Consider the following 11,765-nt stretch of genomic DNA (forward strand, 5'->3'; position numbering starts at 1 on the left):
AAGCCAACCACAAACCATAATATATGAATTTTGCATGAATTGGAACTCAAACGATCGAGAAAAATCCGAAACAAAGCTGAAACATTGTAAAAACAGCATCTAAAACCTTCTTTTTACGCATGTAAACAAGCGTAATCAGTTTGCACACAACAAAGGGATAAAAACAGACTACGTTCTTTTTATTCAATTCAATATTCAAAAGATCGTCCTCAACAAGAGAGGGTACACACCTATATATCGGCTAAGGCCCTTGGTCTTTTAAGGAAAATAACAAAATTAAAAAGAAAATTAAAAATGATAAATTCCTAAAATGTCTAAAACTTGCCTAAAGATGAATTTTAAAATGATAAATAAAACAATTAAATAAAGATAAAATCCAAAACAAATCCACTAAAAATAATCCCAAATCGTTTCCTTCAATGGGATGAGTGGGCGGCAAGGTAAGGCTGACGGTCATTGGCGCGTGCGGGGGAATGGCTTGCATGGTGGGTGCGCGCATGGGCGGCGGACAAGGGTGTTGGGCGCTAGGGGGGAACGCTGGGTGCTGTGCGCTGGCGGCAGGGAGTTGATAGTCTGGGCACGCGCTGGGGCGGGCGGACGCTTGGTGCTGGGCGCTGGCGGAGGGTGGTAGGGCACTGATGGGCACGCGGATGTTGACGCGGGTGGCAGCATGGGCGCTGTGAGGCGCGCGAGGGAGTGGACGCTGGTGGTGGCAGAGTGCACGAGCATTTGAGCGTACAGGGGCATTGGCGTGCAGGCGCGGGCGGCAGGCAGTGCGCACAGAAGGCTAGCGCTGTGAGGTTAGCAGGGTGCTGGTGTGGGCAACAGGGGCGCGCGCGCGTAGGGGCGTGCGCTTGGCGGTGCTTGCCTGCGGGTGGCCTCTCGATAGGCTTGTCCTTGAAGTGGGGCCACTCGCTTGGCTTCTATTCTTTTCTATACTTCCTCTTGACCCTAGTGGGTTCTTCATTGGCCTTCAAAATAATCAAAATTTGTTGGTATGTCCAATGAAGTCTCCTTTGTTTAGAGGGTCTTTCCTAAAGTTCCTCTTCATTGTTGGTGTAGGTGTCATCTTGGAGTGTTGGGCCAAATATGATTACATCGTCTCCTCCTTCTTGAATTGGATTTGTCCTCGAATCAAGTTGTTTACCTACCTCCAAACGAAGCAACTTAGTCCAATGATAAGCATCTATAGTAGGACTATTACCTTGATGGAATTGGAAAACTTCATTTTCTTCCTTCTTCTCAAAGATCTACACTTGATTGTCATGTTGGGTTTCCTCATTTGGCTCGGCCTCGTGAGGTGTTTGGGATCCTTGAGTGGGCGGCTCAAAATGGCTTCCTTGTTGCTCTCCTTCTCTTTCTTCCATTCTCACTTCCAAATATAGTATGGCTTCCGACATTGTCTCCTTGATTTCCTGTAAAAACTCAACAAAAGTACTAGGCAAAGTATTTCTTCTTTCTTGAGTTAGGAGATCATTACCTTCATTAAAATATATAAGAAGCAATTGTGTGGCATATAGAGCTCGCTCTATTTCATCTTTTATAGCCATGAGGTCACGACTTTCTCATTCTTTCTTGGAGTCATTTCCTTCGTTTTGTTTTGAAGTTCAACAACTTCCTTTTTCTCGGCCTCCAACCTTCTTTCGTCCAATTTTAACTTATCTATGTGTACTTCTTTTGGATAAAGAGGTACAAGTGTGGTTTTCTTACCTTGATGCTCAAAGGAATATTTTTTAAGAAAACCATAAAAACTCACTCTTTTATTAAATTGTCACGGTCTCTCAAGCAAGAAATCACTAGCATGAATAGGTAAAACATCACAATGGACCTCGTCCTTGTACCTTCCTATATTGAATAGAACTTGAACTTGCTTTTGTACCTTCACATCCCCACTATTATTCAACCATTGTAGGCTATAAGGCCGTGGGTGGGGTGTAGTGGCTAAATTCAACCTCTCCACTATATCCTTACTAGCAACATTAGTGCAACTCCTAATCAATGATATACGTGGGGTGGAGTTTACTATGCACCTAGTATGGAATAGGTTCTCTCCTTGTGCCTCTAAAGGTTCTACCCTAAATTTCACATTGAGGTTCCTCCTAGCCACTAAGGCTATATCCTTGGAATCCTCATTTATTTCCTCCTATTGACTACTTTCTTCTTTTCTCTCCTCGACCTCTACTCTCTCCTCATCCTCATCATCCGTGACTAGTTCTCCCTCTTTAAGTATCATGGCTCTTTGATTAGGGCAGTTTCGGCTTATGTGGCCTACTCCGTGACACTTAAGACATTTAATATCACTAGTCTTAGTCTTGGGAATTTTGGGTTGGGTTTTGGACTTGGATGACTCTCCCTTTTCACAGTGAACATTCGGTTTTGACTCTAAGGATTTGTTCTCCATTTTGCTACTAGTGATATTGGGGGTAGATTTGACATACCTTTTAGCCCTTCTTTGGTTTTGTTCCTCTATTTTGACGGCGAGGTGTAGCAGTTCCTCCATGTCTTGATAGTGTTACAAGTCAATTTTGTCGACTATGTCCGAATTACACCATCCAACAATCAGGCCATGGTGGTCTTCTCATCTTCCTCTAGTTGCAAACGGCTCATCAACATGTCCATCTCCTTGTATTCGTCTTCAACTCCCTTGGTGCCTTGATAGAGCTTATTAAGTTTCCTTTGCTCTATGGTAGTATGGTGGCACAAATCTCCTCTTCATGAGTGCCTTAAATTCTATCTAAGAATCTACGAGTCCTTTATGGTTCCTCCTTCTATGAGACATCACTTTATGCCACCAAATTAGTGCATAATCCTTAAAATGAGTGATTATGAGAATCATGAATTCGTTTTTACATGATTACTAACTACGAGTTTATGACAACACACCAAACAATCTCCAACATGAACTAAACTCTAGTGAGGTGTACAAAATCAGAAGTAAAAGGTCAAATACAATAAACAAGGGCATAGACTATACCTGTTACATTTCTCCCACTTTCTCTAGACTAATTGTACAATGCTCGTAGACCTAGACTTCCTAGATGACCCTCAAACACTTTAGCCGTGAGTGCCTTCATAAAATGATTAGCAATGTTATGCTCCAAAGCGATCTTTGTGATGATCACGTCTCCCTCCCCCCCTCAGCTGCACTATCTCCCGTATAAGGTGGTACTTCCTTTCGATATGCTTGCTCCTCTCGTGGTTTCGGGGGTTTTTAGAATTTGCCACAACACTACCGTTATCACAATAAAGTGTGATGGGCAAGTTCATGTTTGGAATTCTTCCAAATCGGTTAAGAACTTCCTAAGCCAAACCGCTTCTTTTGCTGTTTCACAAGCTGCAACATACTCAGCCTCCACGGTGGAGTCTGCGATGCATCATTGTTTGATGCTTCGCTGAAACACTGCTCCTCCGTTAAGAGTGAATACTAACCCTGACATGGATTTCCTATAATCCTTGTTTGTTTGGAAGTCAGAGTTAGTGTATCCTGTAAGGATCACATCCTTAGAGCTATACATGAGCTTTTAGACCCTCGTTCTCCTAAGATACTTGAAGATTCCTTTAACAGCAGTATAGTGATCATATATTTGGTTTAATTGATACCTACTGGCCATCCCTATTGCATAGCAAATATCAGGCCTAGTACAAAGCGTAACGTACATCAGACTGCCCACTGCTGAAGTATAGGGTGTGTGTCTCATATCCTCAACTTCTTTAGGTGTCTTACTTCCTTAGACAAGATGAATTCCATACCTGAAATACAATACGCCCTTCTTGGAATTATGCATCAAATATCGAACAAGCATCTTGTCGATATAAGTTGCTTGAGACAGGACTAGCGTTTTGTTGCTGCGGTCGCTTTGAATTTGGATTCAAATAACATATTGAGCTTCTCCCAAATCCTTCATTTAGAACTCAGTAGCTAGCCACGTCTTTATGTTAGTGAGATACTCTACATCATTCTTAATGAGTAGAATATCATCCACATACAATACTAAGAAGGCTACATTGTTGTTGATGATCTTCTTGTATACACAAGGCTCATCAACGTAAGTGTGACTCACCAGTTTCAGACACCAGATGTCCACCCCAATAATCTCGTCATAGGGAAGGACGATATTGGAGCAAAACCTAAGAGACGCTTATCCATTTATCGAGTTTGCTTTGGTTTCGATTCCATACAATGGACCCTCCGTAGGGATGATCGCTTCAATATGGCACGTAGGTCATGTATGAAATCTCACTATGAAAACTAATAGCAGAGACCGTAGGATGTGTGAACACATCGTTCTCCTACTTACTATGAATACTATCTCCATTCACCATGATATTGGACCATGGAAACACCTTCTGTAGGGAGGTGGTGCCCAAGGCAACACGATGCCGAGCATGGAACTCACAATTTGAACTTTAAGGAGAAACGTGATGGAAAAAGGATATACATATACCTCATATTACTTGGTATATTGAATCTATACCATAACCTTCCACTTAGTATTCTAAGACTAGGGTATATTACCTAGGTAAATTCCGGCTAAATGAAATTAACTAACTGAATTTTTAGTTGGCCCAATATAATTATTAATATTGGAAGTTTTACATTAATATTTTAGTTTATTAAAAATTTTAATAAACTAATGACATTATTGCATGCATATAAAATATTGACTAATTCAACCTTTAGGTCACTTCCAAGGTAGAGGTGTTCCCTTTCGATCAGCTTAAATATCTCAACCCAGATAGAACCTTCCTTTGACAGGTTCCCTTGTAGGCTATGTTTCATAGTTAGTCTTTTATTATTTCATTTTAAACTCTATTAGAACAAAATAAAAGACTACCTCTAATAGACTTTAGGAAACAAAGGGACAAAATTAATTAACTTGTAGCTATCTCAAATTAAGTAATTTTGTCCCTTTGTTTCCCTAAAGTCTATTATGTCATCTATGTAAACATGGAAAAGCCATAAATACACATACATAAGCCAACCCCTTGCCACTTATTTCAATCAATCAGGATAATTATGGATCATAAACTCATGAACAGCATTTGAACAATTAATATGAATTAAGGCGTCAATTTAATTAATATAAATTCTTCATAAATAATAAAAACAAGAAACAAATAATACTTGAAAAGGAAGAAATCTTTATCTTAACTTGAGCCTCCCAAGCTTACAATCTGACTTGAATCACCCTTGAATTGAAAGAATTCAACCCTAGCCACTTATGGTAGATGGAGAGAACTTGAATTTTGGAGAAGAGAGTTTTTCGTTGCAACTGGAATGATGGATCTCCCAATAAGACTTCTCTATTTATAGAGATTAATTGTATCCTCTTTTAAAGAGAAATTACCTCTAATAAGGAATTCATAACTAATTGTTCAGATCCTGTTTAAAAGAAAACAAATTAATTAAAAGAGTTCCTAATCAATTAAGGATTATATTTCCTACTTTGATTATATCTCTTTATTTACAAAATATCCTAAAAATTCATAATTCTCAAATTGAAGCGTTCCGCCATAATAATTATGTATATATTTTATTCCTTGAGCTCTCCTCAATTTGGTGAAGTCTATATTATTCTCTAAAATTCGACTTTTAAATTATTATTCTTGAATATCTTCAATCTGTCACAAAATGATAAATTATAATTAAATTCAAATATTTAAACTTAATAAATTAATAAAATGTAAAATAAATATATAAAATATGGGTGTATTTTTCATCTTATCAAATTCCCCCACACTTAATTTATGCTCGTCCTCGAGCATATCTTAACTTGACATACCGACTCCCCTCTCTACTCCTTTTTATATTTCTCAATATGCAAAATACTGGTAAAGTTAATCACACATCAATGAAATGAATCATAATGACAATCAAGTGAATAAGCATTGATAAGTTATTATTTATAAAAACTCAAGTATCTCATTAACTCATTAAAATTAAAATGCAGAAGACTTGACACCTCCATAGAGTTTCACTCAATTCTCTAAAAGTGCTTTTACGTTGCTTTACTCTCAAAGACAAAACTTAGCATGTTATTACCATATGCTTGTAAATGAATCAAATCTCCCCACTTAAACATGAAATGAATGCAAAAGATTAAAGGGAATTTAATATTGGTTGTAATGGGACTTATGTAAGGGTGTGGTAAAAAGAATTTTAGGAGTTTACAATCAAGACAACGTACTTATTTGCTTGCATGATATTGAAATAAACATACTACTTGTAGCTTGTATTCTCTTCTCACATTTTCTTCGGGCACTAAGAACCTTGGAGAAGTAGCATTAATTGATTGCTTCTTGAGAATTATTTCTCCAAATGTCCTCTCTAATCCATTAAGGGAACGAGGTAACTTCTTTTCATGATGTGACCTTTTTTTCTCTTTTTTTGTACTACATAGTTTGGATAATGGCTTGAACAGTAAGAATGTAACATCGTGCAATATTTTTATTTAATTATTGTCTTGACAAAGGTAGAATATTGAAGATAATAAATGAAAAAGACCCAAGGTTTAAGTATTGTTAAAAGTAATAAAAAAATGGAAAATTAAGCTCAAAGGTGGCTTTCTAAAGGAAAATGTTAAAAGGTTGGCTTTTTAGAAGTTTGAAATTTGGGTAAGCCTAAATTGCCCTTGTCACATTAAAGCATCACATCAAACATGTGGTCACAAAATGTATTCATAAGCAAGTTTTAGAATTATCATGCTAAATTTTATCACACTCATAAAAAAAAAAAAAAAAAATAGAGCAAGATGTAATGTGTTGCTCAAAGGCTCAAAAAACTCACTTGGGTGCGTATATTGCATCAAGTCCGGTGCATTTTTCAATAACAAATCAATGAAATATTATCCTAAACTCTTTAAAGAAAAATACTAATCATGCTCATCAACTTTCATGCATAAAAAATTCAAATCAAATATGCATTCTTAACATAAAAAGTATTCAAGGGTATTTATCAAAATATCAAGGTTTCAAAAGGAGGAAGCGACATATATGAATCAATACACACGGAGTTGGAGGAAACAACATATATGAATCAAAACATACTGAGTCTAAAGCATGAAAAAGATGCAAAAGTTTTTGAAAGATGACAAAAATCTAATTTTGGTTTAGTCATTCTCATTATCTTTAATGCTATTCTTTGATTAATATAGAATGCTATCGTACCCAACTGATTAATTAATAAGATTTAATTTTTATGCTTAGTCTAAATTAATTAAATTAGGAGAATTAAATCTTATCACGACTGTTCCGAGTAAGTAGACTAAGTTCTTGAATCAAGAAACTAATTTTGTGTAAAGCCCATGATCAAGATTACGACTGAATGAAGATCACACCATTTAATTGGACGTTTAATAAGATTGACTTTCGTTTTCCTTTTAGTTTATCTATTTAAATTTATAAATTTAATTCAAAACCCCAATTTTTTTACTTTGAGAAATTAATTTCATTGGTTCCCTTGGGATTCGACCTAGTCTCACTACTTCTACAAGTTAGATTTAGTAAAATCGGTAATTATTTTGGAGGGTCTCGACAACCCTTAGTAGGCTTGTAACTCCCCTGAATTTCTATAGTACACTCGGTGTAACTTTACCCAACTACATGCATCGACCCTCCCTTTTACACACAATGGAAGCCAACATGGTCAAAAAAGTCCAAAAGTTCTCCAATAATCAAAGAAGTCAACTCGCCCTCTGTGGGCTAACCAAAACATAAAATCCTATTAATTCCATTACCAACACTCGTAAATTTCTAAATATCAAAAGAAAAGCATCGACTCAAAAACAATAAAAATGTTCAAGCACATCGGACCACGCCACCAAGGCCACACCTAAACATCGCTCTACTAGAATGTCTGAAACGAAAAGAAAACTTCCACTATCCTGACAGTATAAGGTGAAATAACAAATAACAAAAAAAAAAAAAAGAAACAACGCAGCCTAATGGTCCTTCCTCAGTCGGGCCCTCTCCACGTCACCACCATGGTCATAACACGGATCTTTACCTGAAAACAATAATTGCAGAGGGGGTGAGTATATAAAATACTCTGTAAGTAATCCTCACTAACTACACAGCACCAGCATACTATCACATGATATACAAAAAATGACATAATGACTGGAATTTCAAGAAATCAACAAATTATAAAGGTTGGTAACATACAACGAGCATTAAACTATCACAACCCACATCTCTTAGCCGGTAGGTGTCTGCCTATCCTCAAACACCCTCTAAACTTTGTCACCACATTTCGCTTAGTATCGAACCCTTGACCTTTGTACCCAAGGTCCCGATACTCATTTACATAACTTAGCGTTCGACCCTTGACCTTTGTACCCAAGGCTTCGACGCTCATCTTCACGTATTGATCTCCGACCTTTGTACCCGGAGCCTTGAAACCCATTTTAACCAAGTTGGCGTGTCGACTCCCGTCCTTTGTACCCAGAACCCGACACCCAACTAGCAGTGTTAATCCAACGATTTCTTTCTTCATGCCGACCTCCGACCTTTGTACCCGGGGCCTCGACACTCGTCCGTACTGAGACTGGCGTATTGACCCCCAACCTTTCTACCTGGAGCCTCGACACCCAGTAGTACCATAACAGTTTCCGACCTTTGCACCCGGCCCTATCACTCGTGGTGTTTTCTTTCATAACATCCCACCCCACCCCTTGTCTTCAACCAAGATTTCCAATACTATGCCTCATAATTTCACCTTTTAATGTCCTAGCACAACCTATTGTCCTGCATGATTTTTAACGCATAAAGTTCTTATACACAACATTTAACAACCAGTAGCATGCTCACATAATAGGGAAAACGCACACGTAATGGCTCTTGTACGATAAATAGCAACACTCGCAGACATTTTCAACATGCTTTACACAAGTGATAAAGATAGATACAACTCGCACAGCTTTTAAACAGAACCTTTCAACAGGTAACTATAATACACATCTGACAAAAGAAAAATAAACAATTTCATCCAATCTACTCCACCAACGTAACGCTGTCACGAATGGCCAATTTCAGAGTATTCATTCAATGATTCCTAACTAACACATCAAGTAATCATAACGATATAAAATATGCATTTTGATAACCCAATAACCAAAAGACATTTTCAACAGTTCATAAACGCACACACCCGCCTGTATTACTACTTACACACTACCACGCTCTTAGTCCTTGAGTATTTTCAACACCTATATCATAAAACAATAAGGATAGCAAGTTATTTCCGATTTTTAGCCATGGGAAAACATTCCAAGGGGGTTTCGAAAGTCTGTTACCACGAGATCGACTTCGTTTAGGTGTAAATGACTTAGATCTGTTTTGGATAGAGTCGGTAGCGTAAATCGGGCCTTGAACAGAAGTCGGTAGTCGTCGAACGCCGAGAACCCAAGCTGTTTGCGTTTTTACAGCAGGGAAAATCGCCCCAAAAACCACCCCCGAGGCTGCTGGCCGCTACCCAAGGAGCATAGACCACCAATACTATGTGCTAAGAGTCGTGGGTCACCGCTAATCACCCGTACCTCGCTAACAGCCGCCGAAAACGCCCCAAAATCTCCAGCCGCCGCGAATGCCGAACAAACCCGCCGCTGGTACACCCGCGTCGCCGATCTGCTGCTCGCCGGAGTGGGCCGTCGGGGAATGGAGGCACGGCGCTGTTGCTTGTCGGTGTGGGTCGTCAGACAATGGGGTCGAGGCGCCGGTGGAACTCGTCACCAACCGAGAGAAGAAGAAAATGTGGGGGAGGGAGGGGTTTTGCGTGAAGGAGGGGGGAAAAGGAAAAAATTGGGTTTTGGCCTTTCCCCCTCTTTTTCTTTTGTTTCCCTTTTGTTTGGACTTGAAAGAAAAAGGCCCAAATTCTAAATTCTAACACATGGTCCAAAGGTTTAAAGAACTAGAATGTCTCATATGTTTTAATTATAAATCGTTATGACTCCTGAATGATCCAAAATAAAATATAGTAAGAATAAAGCAAAATAAAATAAGTTATGCCGATATAAATTTAATTAATTTGGGGTAGAATCTCGAGAGTCCAGATTAAATCTAACTTGAGTAACGCGGGGCGTTACAAGGCTTGTGGGGACCCATATAGATATAGAGATAATTGAGAAAAGGGAGATAGATTTATGAGAGAGATCTTGCTTTCTTTCTGCGGGGAATAACAACTTCACGAACTACAACACCCTTCTGCACTTGTAAATAAGAATGACGCTAGGGGTTACCCCATGCCATAAAACTACCCACTCCCCTACAATTATGCAGGTGAGTTTAATTAATTATTAAAAAAAGAACTAATTTAATTCTTAATCTTATTAATAATTAATAAAATCAAAGCATTAATTAAATAAATAATCAACCATTCATCATTTACCCTTTAATTAAATATAACACATTTCATTAAAACATGCACCTCTCTTGTCTAAATTATAGTTTTAATAATGCCAAAGTGAACATAGCTTAGTGGTAATTGAGATATATCTCCAACCATGATGTTGTGACTTATAATTTTAAAAATAATAACCAATTCATATTAATTATTATTTGAATCTGATTCAAATATTTCTCTCATAATATATAATATTACTTTTGAGTCTTTATCCAAAATCAATATATATTTATATATATAATGAATCAATATATATTGTATACATTCACATATATAATTTGAACATTTCAAATTATTTCATAATTCTTGATGCTCGTTTTATTCATTTTGATCTAGCAAGGCGACCTAATGAACTTATAGATCAAAAGCTCCAACGATACAAAATTAATCAGTCAAACTCATTAACCAAGTTAATCAACATTCATTAACTACGAGTCACTCCACCAAAGACTCGCAGTAGCACTATTCTCACTGTAGAATATTATTGTGTCCACTGATATACCATCATTAACAGTAAGTCAATCCTTCACAAGTGATCGTAACTCTAGCTGAGTCAAATTACCGTTTTAACTCCGAGTTACATCTTACTGTTTAAATATCACTGCTGCTCTAATAAATAACACAGTTATGGTCCGACAAATAACTGGAAGTCCCTCTCAGGTAGTGAGAGGGTAGGGCCCATAGTCAAGTCCCAAAGTCAGCACTTAAGAGAACACTCATATACTCCCCTAAGATCACAAAATAGTAAATTCAATCGTGTGTAGTTATGTTCCCACCTTCCCACTTGGCCTCGTCCCCAAAATGGTAGGAATGGTGAGTCGGCGACTCGGGCCACTCTCACCCATACAAATCAAAGGACAAGCCCTCACGAGCAGGAGTCCATAACTCACTCAAGATGGAGAATGAGTTCCCTGGTCATCTTATGAAATAGCAATCTATTAGTTAACGGTGTTACATCTAAAAAATGACTATTTGTCTGGTCTTATACAAGCTCATTGTATAGGATACCTCCACTCGCATATCTCCACATGAATGACCTGGATCGGGTCATTTGTAACATTTTCAAAGTGGGTCGTATCCGTAGCGTTGCAAGATAAGGTACCCAGCCTTATCCATATACTATAAACTCTTTAGGTTATTCCCCAGACATTATACACTAGTATGTCAAGGGTATATCAAATATATACCCAGTATATATACTGTCCTGGTTACATAATAATAACCTTAGATGTTTAGTTTATTGGATTTGGACAATGCAATGTTGTAAATTCAACAACAACTTGATTGAATAAGAAAACATAACTTTATTGAATCATAACTTTGTTTTTACATAGTTACAAACGACAAGGTTAGGGCAACACACCCA

At 37.8% G+C, this 11,765-nt stretch overlaps 1 long non-coding RNA gene across 2 annotated transcripts; it reads right to left on the reverse strand.

Moving 5' to 3' along the window:
• Window positions 1-7,642: 7,642 nt before the first annotated feature.
• Window positions 7,643-9,907, reverse strand: LOC111020119 (uncharacterized). Of its 2 annotated transcripts, XR_015792840.1 has the most exons (3): window positions 9,294-9,815; window positions 9,169-9,206; window positions 7,643-8,005 (listed from the first exon to the last, which is right to left on the reverse strand). It is a non-coding gene; the product is annotated as an uncharacterized LOC111020119 (long non-coding RNA). The 2 variants fall into 2 exon arrangements; XR_015792838.1 differs by having other exon boundaries at window positions 7,643-9,206; window positions 9,294-9,907.
• Between the last annotated feature and the right edge of the window lie 1,858 nt (window positions 9,908-11,765).

This window comes from Momordica charantia (assembly GCF_013281855.1).
Source record: "Momordica charantia cultivar OHB3-1 chromosome 1 unlocalized genomic scaffold, Mcharantia_2.0 BLBB01000001.1, whole genome shotgun sequence".
Taxonomy (NCBI): Eukaryota; Viridiplantae; Streptophyta; class Magnoliopsida; order Cucurbitales; family Cucurbitaceae; genus Momordica; species Momordica charantia.